Genomic DNA, 10922 nt, shown 5'->3' on the forward strand with positions numbered 1-10922 from the left:
TAAAGTGATAAAAATCATTTCCCTTACAGAGTTTATGTTCAGGTTGAGGAAGACAAAGAACAAATGAATATAAAATATACAGTATGACTGATGGTGGCAAGTATGCAAAAAAATAAATAAACAGAAAAGCAAATATGGGTACCTATGAAAAGACACTAATGCAACCTGGGAAATGAGGAAAGTTTTACAAAGAAGATAAAATATGAATATAGACTTGATGGAGATACAGAAGTGAGCCACAGGGGTATCAGTGAGAAGAGTATTCAAGACATAGGAAATTTTGAGTGCAATGCCTCTGAAGAAGGGGAGCACACAGGAATTTAGGAGTACACAAGGGAGGCTAGTGTAGCTAATGTAGAGGGCACAAGTTTGAAGAAAAAAGTTCACGATAAGAGGATGTCAGATCATGTAAGGCTATAGAAGATATAAAAAGTCTTTGACTTTGACCCTGAGTAAGATGGGAGGCCATTGGGGTTTAAGCAGAGAAATGACATCATCCAATCTGGATTTTTTTTTTTTAATTTTATTATGTTAATCACCATACATTACATCATTAGTTTTTGATGTAGTGTTCCATGGTTCATTGTTTGCGTGTGACACCCAGTGCTCCATTCAGTACGTGCCCTCTTTAATACCCATCACCAGGCTAACCCATCCCCCCACACCACCCCCCTAGAACCCTGTTTGTTTCTCAGAGTCCATAGTCTCTCATGGTTCGTCTCCCCCTCCGATATCCCCCCTTCATTTTTCCCTTCCTGCTTTTTTTTTTAAACATATAATGTGTTGTTTGTTTCAGAGGTACAGGTCTGTGATTTAACTTGGATTTTAAAACAATGTCATTAGCCCATGAGCTCAAAGTAGCCTGAAGGGGCAAGGACAGAAGAAGCAAGTCCAATGGGGTGGTGTTGACTATCGTGAGGTTAAGGAATGATGAAGGGTTGGATCAGGATAGAAATGGTGGAAATGATGAGAAATATCTGAATTTGGGATGTTTTGAGTCTGGAGCTAATATGATTTCTTGAACCATCTAATGTTTCATTTTGAAATATAATACACATGCAGAAAAGCACATCAAATAGAAGTGTAAAATTTACCGATGTAATATAATGCAATATATGTAATATAGAGCAAACACCATGTATCCACCTCGCAGGGTAAGAAAAAAACACTGACAGCACTCCAGCTGCTCCACTCAACAAGCTGGAAGAAAGACTGAGTTAAGTAGAGGCACCGGAGATATAAAAGAGACCCAATCATACTTACAGAAGTGAAAAGGACAGTGTCTGAAATAAAAAAAATTCACTAGGTAGGATGAACAGCAGAAGAGACATTTCAGAATAAAAGATTAGTGAACTTTCCAAGATGGTGTCTTTAATGAAAAGGGATAGAACTACATTCTTAAGAAACATGATGAACATCTTCCAAGAGAAATAAAAGCTGTTCCTGAGGGTTCTGTCACTGCCAGAGGAAATATTCTCTTCACAATAGAAAACACAGATTCAGAGTGTTACTGGCTTACAAAGTGGATTGAGACTGTTCTTGTTCAGTCCTGGTATCCAATCACAGTGGGTACAAATTCTAGAGAGCAGAAGAAAATACTGGCCAAATATTTCTTAGAAAATTGCGATCACCTAGATGGTATAAAAGTTACATGGTTTTGGCTACAGCGGAGTCTTCTTCCAAGACACCGCTGGCTAGGAGCGCCTGCTCACTTGGTTAACTTCACAGGAACACGTATGTAGCAGGGATTGCTCTAATTGAAAATATGGAACAAAAGATCCTGTTCCAGGCTATTCTGTTCCACTGGCAGTAAATAGCATCAAAACAGCTTGAAGGAAAGACCACGACAAAGACGCTTTTGCACACAGAGTAACACAGTTTTCATCAGTGCCTGTATTTGTAGTCAGGAATAGCTATACCATTTATAATATATGTGTGAGACAATAGGGGATGAAGATCTATCAAACTGTACAGAGGCACCACTCATAATTAGACCTGCTTCTTGAAATCCTCTTAACACTATATTAAAGATTTTAGATATTTTAGGTAAGAAATTCCCTTTACTGAGAATTCAAAGGGCAACAAGCTGCTGCCATGTTATCTTAGTGTTAGTCAAGGGGATGGTATAGATAGACCTCATGTGAAGCTGCAGAAAGTATAAACGAACAAACAAAAAAAACAAAAAAAAACAAAAATGGAGTTTTAAAATATTTCCTTTGGTGCTGGTGGAGCTCTGCTCCAGAAATTAACAAGGAATTCCTTGAATTTTCCCTTTAGGTACTGCGTGGCCTTGGGATTAATGTCTTCAAGGATGCAGGTGCTAATCCCAACAAAAGGCCCAGAAAGGGCTGATTATCTTTACATAGGACATGGCAGAGAAATTTGTTGCACTTGAGAAAAAGATACCTTGAAGAATTTGGTTATGATCTTCTCCATACTGTCTTCACGAATGGGAGGATGGCAAGGAGCTGTTCAATATGATGAAGAAAAAGTGCAAAACTAAAGAATGAGCCAGAAAATGCATTACATTAGGCCTTGCTTTATGACTGGATATATGAGCACACGTGGGTGTGTGGGTACACGTGTAAGCAGGCCTCCATATGTGTACGTAATACGTCATGTTTATTTACAGATGTATTTCTTTATGTTCTATGATACATTACAGCCATGTTATTTGTTGGTTTATGAACATACTGCCCTTTTCATTTGTTTTCCCCAACTTTTAAGTAATCTCTAATTAGGAAATGCATTTAATCATGTCAGAGATTAATGTTGAAGTAAGCTTTTTAGGGCTCTACGCCAACAGATAGTAATTCAATCTGGTACTGATCTCCTCACAAACAACAGAACTGAGAAACTTTTATATAGAACTGGAGATCACATAAAACAGATTTGAATAAAATTACCATGATTGCTTTATGTTTATATTTAACTTGTATTTTTGTACAAACAAGATTGTGTAAGGTATATTTAAAGCTTTAGTGATTTAAGAGTCTTTCCAACTCTTCATGATTTTTGAGTGCAGACTTCTAAAAAAAATTTTGAAAACAAATTACATTGCCTTTTTTTTCATTAATCCATTTATCCTTAAATAAAGTATGGCCTTCACAAAGTTGCTTGCGTTTCAAACTAAACAGTTTGAAAATTATGTTAGAACAAACCCTGGAGAAAACCAGGTTGTGAACCTACAACATATGGGAAATGTTAGGTAAGGAATTAGTATGAAAACTCATTAAGTCCTAGTGATGTAGCATTTTGTTATACTCTAGCTGGTGAAAATGCTTCATAAAAATGTCTTCTTTCTCTCTGAGGAGGTGCCAGTGATATGCTGGAACCAGCTCCCACTGGCTCCCCAGGACTGACTATATGCATCTCTCCCCAGCTCCACTTCCAGTGACATCAATAATGGCTTGAGGTTGGCCATGACGGGAGCATTGCACCATGCAAACTGGCAAATGCCACTGATTAGGGTTTTTTTTTTTCTTTTGAAAAATCAGTTATTAAGCATTTACCCATACAACATTCAGAGAACTAAGAGCCTACACACCATGCATTGTGGCTATAGAGATGAAAGACACCCTAGATATGGTTCCCGGGGAGACAGAATCTGAGATGAAGATGTCTGTGTAGGAACTTGTCTTAACCTTGTCTTTCATTTTCTGTATTCTGCTGCTTTGACATTTGGGGCCTTCTCAGCACTAGAGGGACTGCCCAATTTCTAGAGACAGCAACCAAACTGACTATCAGTGTGCTTTTTATTTAGTTTTATTTTTATTTAAGATTTTATTTATTTGACAGAGAGAGAGGGAACACAAGCAGGGGGAGTGGCAGGCAGAGGGAGAAGCAGGCTCCTACTGAGCAGGGAGCCCGATGTGGGGCTCCATCCCAGGACCCTGGGATCATGACCTGAGCTGAAGGCAGCCACTTAACCAACTGAGCCCACCCAGATGCCCTGAAGTGTTCTTTGAAATGCAAACCTAACAATTCAGAATCCATACCCCCTACTGGGTAAGTGCTGCCTCCATGGCAGTCAGTGGACATCATTTGTTCCTTCCCTTGAAAATGCCATTCATATCTCTTGCTCGTAGGACCTCCCTCTCCCACTGACTCCTGACTGACCCCAGCGTTTCCCTGTGCTGCCCACCATGGTGTGGTGGGTCCCCTCTTCTTGAGAACTGAGTAACTATCTTTTCAGTGGCAATCATCTCCTTCACACCTAAATAATACTAAACAGTAGTTTCTTGAAGAATGCTCTCAAGATCAACACATTTGAGAAAGAGATAGAACTAGAGTTGGGAAGAGAAGATTTACCTATGATTTAGTCCCAAGAAAGGCCTCAGTCAATCCCACGGAAATGGGATGGCCCTTCTAAGGCATTCCCTTTGAGGCAAAGGGCCCAGCTTTCACAAGCCTGTGCTGATCAGGGTAGGTAGGGTGTGTCCAGACCGTAGGCAGAGGGCTTAACCTTGGCTTTGAAGAAACTCTTTGGCTGATAACATCACCCAGAAAGGGATTCTGCTAAGTGCTGTGAGCCACCAATAACCTCAGCAGCTGGAGGAAGCTCTTCAGTTCTCACAGAGGTTTGGGAAGGTGCACCTCTGCACATACTACATAACAGGAGGATAAAATCAACTGCCAAATGGTAGCTTTTAAGATTCGTGAGCTTTCTGAGGGAGTCGATGTCAGTGAGAAGAATAAATGCTGTCGTCAAAAAGGTGCTAAAAGTTCATGCCAAATGCAAAGTCAGATTTGGTCCTTCAACCCTGGCAGAAAAATAAATGTAAAATAAATTAGCCATTTACAACTTTGCAAAACCCAACATACTGTGAAGATTTATCAGCTGGACCATGAAAAAAATTTACTATCTTCAACAAAGCAATTAAAAATGAAGACTGGTACAACTGAAGTCCAAATAAAATAAGCTTTAAGAGTAGACTGAATGTGGAAGTAAGTTTGTTGGATTTCTGTGTGTGTCTCTCTCCTCTCCCTTCCTGTCTCTGTCTCTGTCTCTCTTTCTCTCTCTCCCCCTCCCTCCCTGTCTCTGTCCCTGCCTCTCTCCCTTTCTCTCTCTCTCCCCAAATTTGACTTTATAATTTCTTAACATTTTGTAAAGTTGATGACTGGCTGAACAGGGTAGGACCACTGTCAAAGTCTGATGAAGCTCCTCATCCCCAACAACAGTGAGCACAAGGGCACAAAGCCCATGTGGATTCTGAGCAGCAACAGGGTGATTCTAAGGAAATTTTCTGTTTGTCCTCTCTAGCAATTAGGGAATAAAGGATGTGCAATCCACACATAACCACTCTTTCATTATTCTAATAAGCCATGATAGAAATAAAATACCCCCCTCAATTAAACAGACACCATGGTTGAGCCACAAAGTCCTATAGGTAAAGTAAACAGACAAAAAAGAATGGACTTTATTCAAAGAAAGTTAGCATACTTATACAGGAAAAGAAAATGCCTAGAGATTTCCTAAGAATTCACAGAAACAAGTGCAGATGAGGAAAAGGAGCTCGTCAAGGGAATGGCAGGAAGGAAAGACCAAACTTCCTCATGACTAGTTAAATAAATAGAAGTTTCTCTAGGGACACATCTTCTTTAAAACATGTTGTCTGAGTGCAGGGGTTTACTTGCTTCTTGATGCTTTCTTTGTATTGTAGTCCAAATACCTAGACAGCTGCAGATCCCTGACTTGGTTCTATACATTCTAACACGTATTTATTGTTGTGGTCCTGTGCCTGGTGCCATTCAAGACACAAAGTTAACAACAGCTAACATATTTTGAGCATATACCATGAACTAGACTCTACACAAATCTTTTTAAACCCTCACAACAGTCCTTTGGTAATGAGCTTATTATTATGTCCATTTATGGGTAAAAAAGCTAACACTCCAAAAAAAAAAATAAATAAACCTAACACTCAGGAACATTAAGTAACTTGCTTAAAGATATGAGCTTGTGGTGTGTGGGAGGGGGAAAATTTGGCAGAGGAGTAGGGGACCCTATTCCAACAGGTCCCCAGAATTGAGCTGGATATCTACCAGTCCACTCTGAGCACCCACGAAATCAGCCTGAGACGTAAGAAGATCTGGATCTCTGCAAACAGAATATCTCAGGTGGTTGGTTCCGAGGTACGAAATGGGGAGCCGTGATTCTGCGGGCAGATATTGGAGGATAAACAGCAGGAGGAGGGAGCCTGGCCGTGGGGATCCTAAACCAGCGGTGAGTAACAGCCTCGCGTGCTGGGGATGGGTCACAGACTCGCAGACCAGTAGCAGCGGGGAAAGGACTTTAGGGCAGCCCCCAGGATGGAAACCCAGAGTGGTGGGGCGGGCGTGCGAACTGGGGGCAGCCAGCGGTTTTAGAAGCACAAAGGGCAGAGACGTGCCCCGACCTGGAAATGAGGACTGGAAGCCCTGCTGAAGGGTGCACAACCCAGGACGCTACAGTTTATAGCAGCACAGACAGAAACAGAGATAGTGTGTCCTGGAGAGCTCACTGAAGAACAGACTGCGATCTCTCTGCTCTGAGGCAGAGGGTTGGAAATGGTCTCTTCTGCTCTGACTCTTGGGAGAGACACAGAAAGCCACCAGGGAAAGCCGCCAGAGAACAAAAGCCCCCCAAAACTGGTTTTCATTGAGCCCATCCCCCCCACAGGGGGGCAGGGCAACTCTGCCCAAACAGGGTTGCCTGAGTAACAGTGCAGCAGGCCCCAACCCCAGAAGACAGGCTGGGAGAACAAGAGGCCAGCAACCCAAAAGTCCCTAGAAAACAGTGCATCTTGCTTGGGTTCTGGTCAATAATTTGGACTCTATACATTCCCTCAACCACCCCTCAACAGAATGACTAGGAGGAGGAACCCCCAACATAGGAAAGTCTCAGAGATTATGACTTATGCCACAGATTTACAAACGGATGCAGATATAACCAAGATGTCGGAGATGGAATTCAGGCTAGCAATTGTGAAGACAATAGCTAGAATGGAGATATCAATTAATGGCAACAAAGAGTCTCTAAGGGCAGAAATGAAAACTGAATTGGCAGAACTTAAAAATGCTATCAGTGAGATCCAATCTAATCTAGATAGTCTAACAGCTAGGGTAAGTGAGGCAGAAGAACGAATTAGTGACCTCAAAGACAATTTAATAGATAAAAAGGGAAAAGAAGAGGCCAGGGAAAAACAACTCAGAATCCATGAAAATAGAATCAGAGAAATAAGTGACACCATGAAGCGTTCCAATGTCAGCATTACTGGAATCCTGGAGGGAGTGGAGAGAGAGAGAGGACTAGAAGATATATTTGAGCAAATCATAGCTGGGAACTTCCCTAATCTGGGGAATGAATCAAAAATTTGTGTCCTAGAGGCAGAGAGGACCCCTCCCAAGATCAAGGAAAACAGGCCAACACCCCAGCCTTTAATAGTAAAACTCACAAATGTTAGAACCAAGGAAACCATCTTAAGGGCAGTCGGGGGAAGAGATTCCTTATGTACAGAGGGAGGAATATCAGAATAACATCAGACCTATCCACAGAGACCTGGCAAGCCAGAAAGGCCTGGCAAGACATATTCAGGGTACTAAACAAGAAGAACATGCAGCCAAGAATACTTTATCCAGCAAGGCTGTCATTTAGAATGGATGGAGGGATGCAGAGTTTCCAAGACTGGGAGAAACTGAAAGAATATGTGACCACTAAGCTGGCCCTGAAAGAAATATTAAGCGGGGTTCTATAAAAGGAGAAAGACCCCAAGAGCGATATACAACAGAAATTTACAGGGGCAATCTATAAAAACAACGTCTTCACAGGCAACATGATGACAATTAATTCATATCTTTCAATAATCACTCTCAACATGAATGGCCTAAATGCTCCCATAAAATGGCACAGGGTTGCAGATTGGATAAAAAGACAGGACCCATCCATATGCTGTCTACAAGAGACTCATTTTGAACCTAAAGAGACATCCAGACTGAAAGCGAAGGGATGGAGAACCATCTTCCATGCCAGCGGACCTCAAAAAAAAGCTGGGGTAGCAATTCTTACATCAGACAAATTAGATTTTAAACTAAAGACTGTAGTTAGAGACACAGAAGGACACTATATCATTCTTAAAGGGTTTATCCAACAAGAAGATCTAACAATTGTAAATGTCTATGCCTCCAACATGGGAGAAGCCATCTACATGAGCCAACTGTTAACCAAAATAAAGAGTCATATTGATAACAATACGTTAATTGTAGGAGACCTCAATACGCCACTCACAGCAATAGACAGATCATCTAAGCAGAAAATCAAGAATCAAGAGCTTTGAACGATACACTGGACCAGATGGACCTCATAGATCTATACAGAACATCCCACCCTAAAACAACAGAATACTCATTCTTCTCGAGCGCACATGGAACGTTCTCCAGAATAGATCACACACTGGGTCACAAATCAGGTCTCAACCAATACCAAAAGACTGAGATTATTCCCTGCATATTCTCAGACCACAATGCTTTAAAACCAGAACTCAATCACAAGAAAAAATTTGGCAGAAATTCAAACACTTGGAAGCTAAAGACCACGCTGCTCAAGAATGTTTGGGTCAACCAGGAAATCAAAGAAGAACTTAAACATTGGTTTCATGGAAACCAATGAGAACGTAAACATGTCGGTCCAAAACCTATGGGATACTGCAAAGGCAGTCCTGAGGAGGAAATACATAGCCATCCAAGCCTCAGTCAAAAAAAAAATAGAAAAAACCCGAATTCACCAACTAACTCTACACCTTAAAGAACTAGAGAAAAAGCAACAAACGATGCATAAGCCACATATTAGAAGAGAAATAATTAAGATTAGAGCAGAGATCAATGAATTAGAAACCAGAAACGCAGTAAATCGGATCAACGAAACTAGAAGTTGGTTCTTTGAAAGAATTAATAAGATCAATAAACCACTGGCCAGACTTATCCAAAAGAAAAGAGAAAGGACCCAAATTAATAAAATTATGACTGAAAGGGGAAAGATCACGACTAACACCAAGGAAATAGAAACAATTATTAGAAATTATTATCAACAACTATATGCCAATAAACTGAGCAATCTGGATGAAATGGATGCCTTCCTGGAAACCTATAAGCTGCAAGACTGAAACAGGAAGAAATTGACAATCTGAATAGGCCAATAACCAGTAACGAGATTGAAGCAGTGATCAAAAACCTCCCAAAAAACAAGAGTTCAGGGCCTGATGGATTCCTTGGGGAATTCTACCAAACATTCAAAGAAGAAATAATACCTATTCTACTGAAGCCCTTTCAAAAAATAGAAACAGAAGGAAAACTTCCAAACTCATTCTATGAGGCCAGCATTACCTTAATCCTCAAACCAGGCAAAGACCCCATCAAAAAGGAGAATTTCCAACCGATATCCCTGATGAATATGGATTCCAAAATCTTCAACAAAATCCTACCTAAGAGGATCCAACAATACATTAAAAGGATCATCCACCACGATCAAGTGGGATTTATCCCTGGAATACAAGGGTGGTTCAACATTCACAAATCAATCAGTGTGATAGAACACATTAATAAAAGGAGAGAGAAGAACCATATGGTCCTCTCAACGGATGCAGAAAAAGCATTTGACAAAATACAGCATCCTTTCCTGATTAAAATTCTTCAGAGTATAGGGATAGAGGGAACATTCCTCTAGTTCATAAAATCCATCTATGAAAAACCCACAGCAAATATCATCCTCAGTGGGGAAAAGCTGAGAGCTTTTCCTTTAAGATCAGGAACACGACAAGGATGCCCACTCTCGCCACTATTGTTCAACATAGTACTAGAAGTCCGAGCAACAGCAATCAGACAACAAAAAGAAATAAAAGGTATTCAAATTGGCAAAGAAGAAGTCACTCTCTCTTTTCTCAGATGACATGATACTTTATGTGGAAAACCCAAAAGACTCCACCCCCAAATTACTAGAACTCATACAGCAATTCAGTAATGGGCAGGATACAAAATCAATGCACAGAAATCAGTTCCTTTCTTATACACTAAAAATGCAACTGTAGAAAGAGAAATTAGAGAAACGATTCCATTTACAATAGCACCAAAAACCATAAGATACCTCGGAATAAACCTAACCAAAGACGTAAAGGATCTATACTCTAGGAACTACAGAACACTCATGAAAGAAATTGAAGAAGACACAAAAAGATGGAAAAATATTCCATGCCTATGGATCGGAAGAATAAACATTGTTAAAATGTCTATGCTACCCAGAGCAATCTATATCTTCAATGCCATCCTGATCAAAATTCCAATGACATTTCTCAAAGTGCTGGAACAAACAATCATAAAATGTGTATGGAATCAGAAAAGGCCCCAAATCGCCAAGGAAATGTTGAAAAAGAAAAACAAAGCTGGGGGCATCACGTTGCCCAATTTCAAGCTATATTACAAAGCAGTGATCACCAAGACAGCATGGTACTGGCACAAAAACAGACATATAGACCAGTGGAACAGAATAGACAACCCAGATATGGGCCCTCAACTCTATGGTCAAATAATCTTCGACAAAGCAGGAAAAAATATGCAATGGAAAAAAGACAGTCTCTTCAATAAATGGTGCTGGGAAAATTGGACAGCCACATGCAGATGAATGAAACTCGACCATTCTCTAACACCATGCACAAAGATAAAGTTAAAATGGATGAAAGACCTCAATGTGAGACAGGAATCCATCAAAATCCTAGAGGAGAACATAAGCAGTAACCTCTTTGACATCGGCCACAGCAACTTCTTTCAGGATACATCTCCAAAAGCTAGGGAAACAAAAGCAAAAATGAACTTTTGGGACTTCATCAAGATAAAAAGCTTCTGCACAGCAAAGGAAACAATCAACGAAACAAAGAGGCAACCCCCAGAATGGG

General features: G+C 40.5%; 1 pseudogene; it reads left to right on the forward strand.

Moving 5' to 3' along the window:
* Positions 1 to 1355: 1355 nt before the first annotated feature.
* Positions 1356 to 2532, forward strand: LOC112808946 (nicotinamide phosphoribosyltransferase pseudogene; annotated as a pseudogene).
* Positions 2533 to 10922: the final 8390 nt, after the last annotated feature.

This window comes from Callorhinus ursinus, unplaced genomic scaffold (genome assembly GCF_003265705.2).
Source record: "Callorhinus ursinus isolate GAN/ISIS: 27379988/994484 unplaced genomic scaffold, GSC_fseal_2.0 scaffold23, whole genome shotgun sequence".
NCBI classification, from domain to species: domain Eukaryota; kingdom Metazoa; phylum Chordata; class Mammalia; order Carnivora; family Otariidae; genus Callorhinus; species Callorhinus ursinus.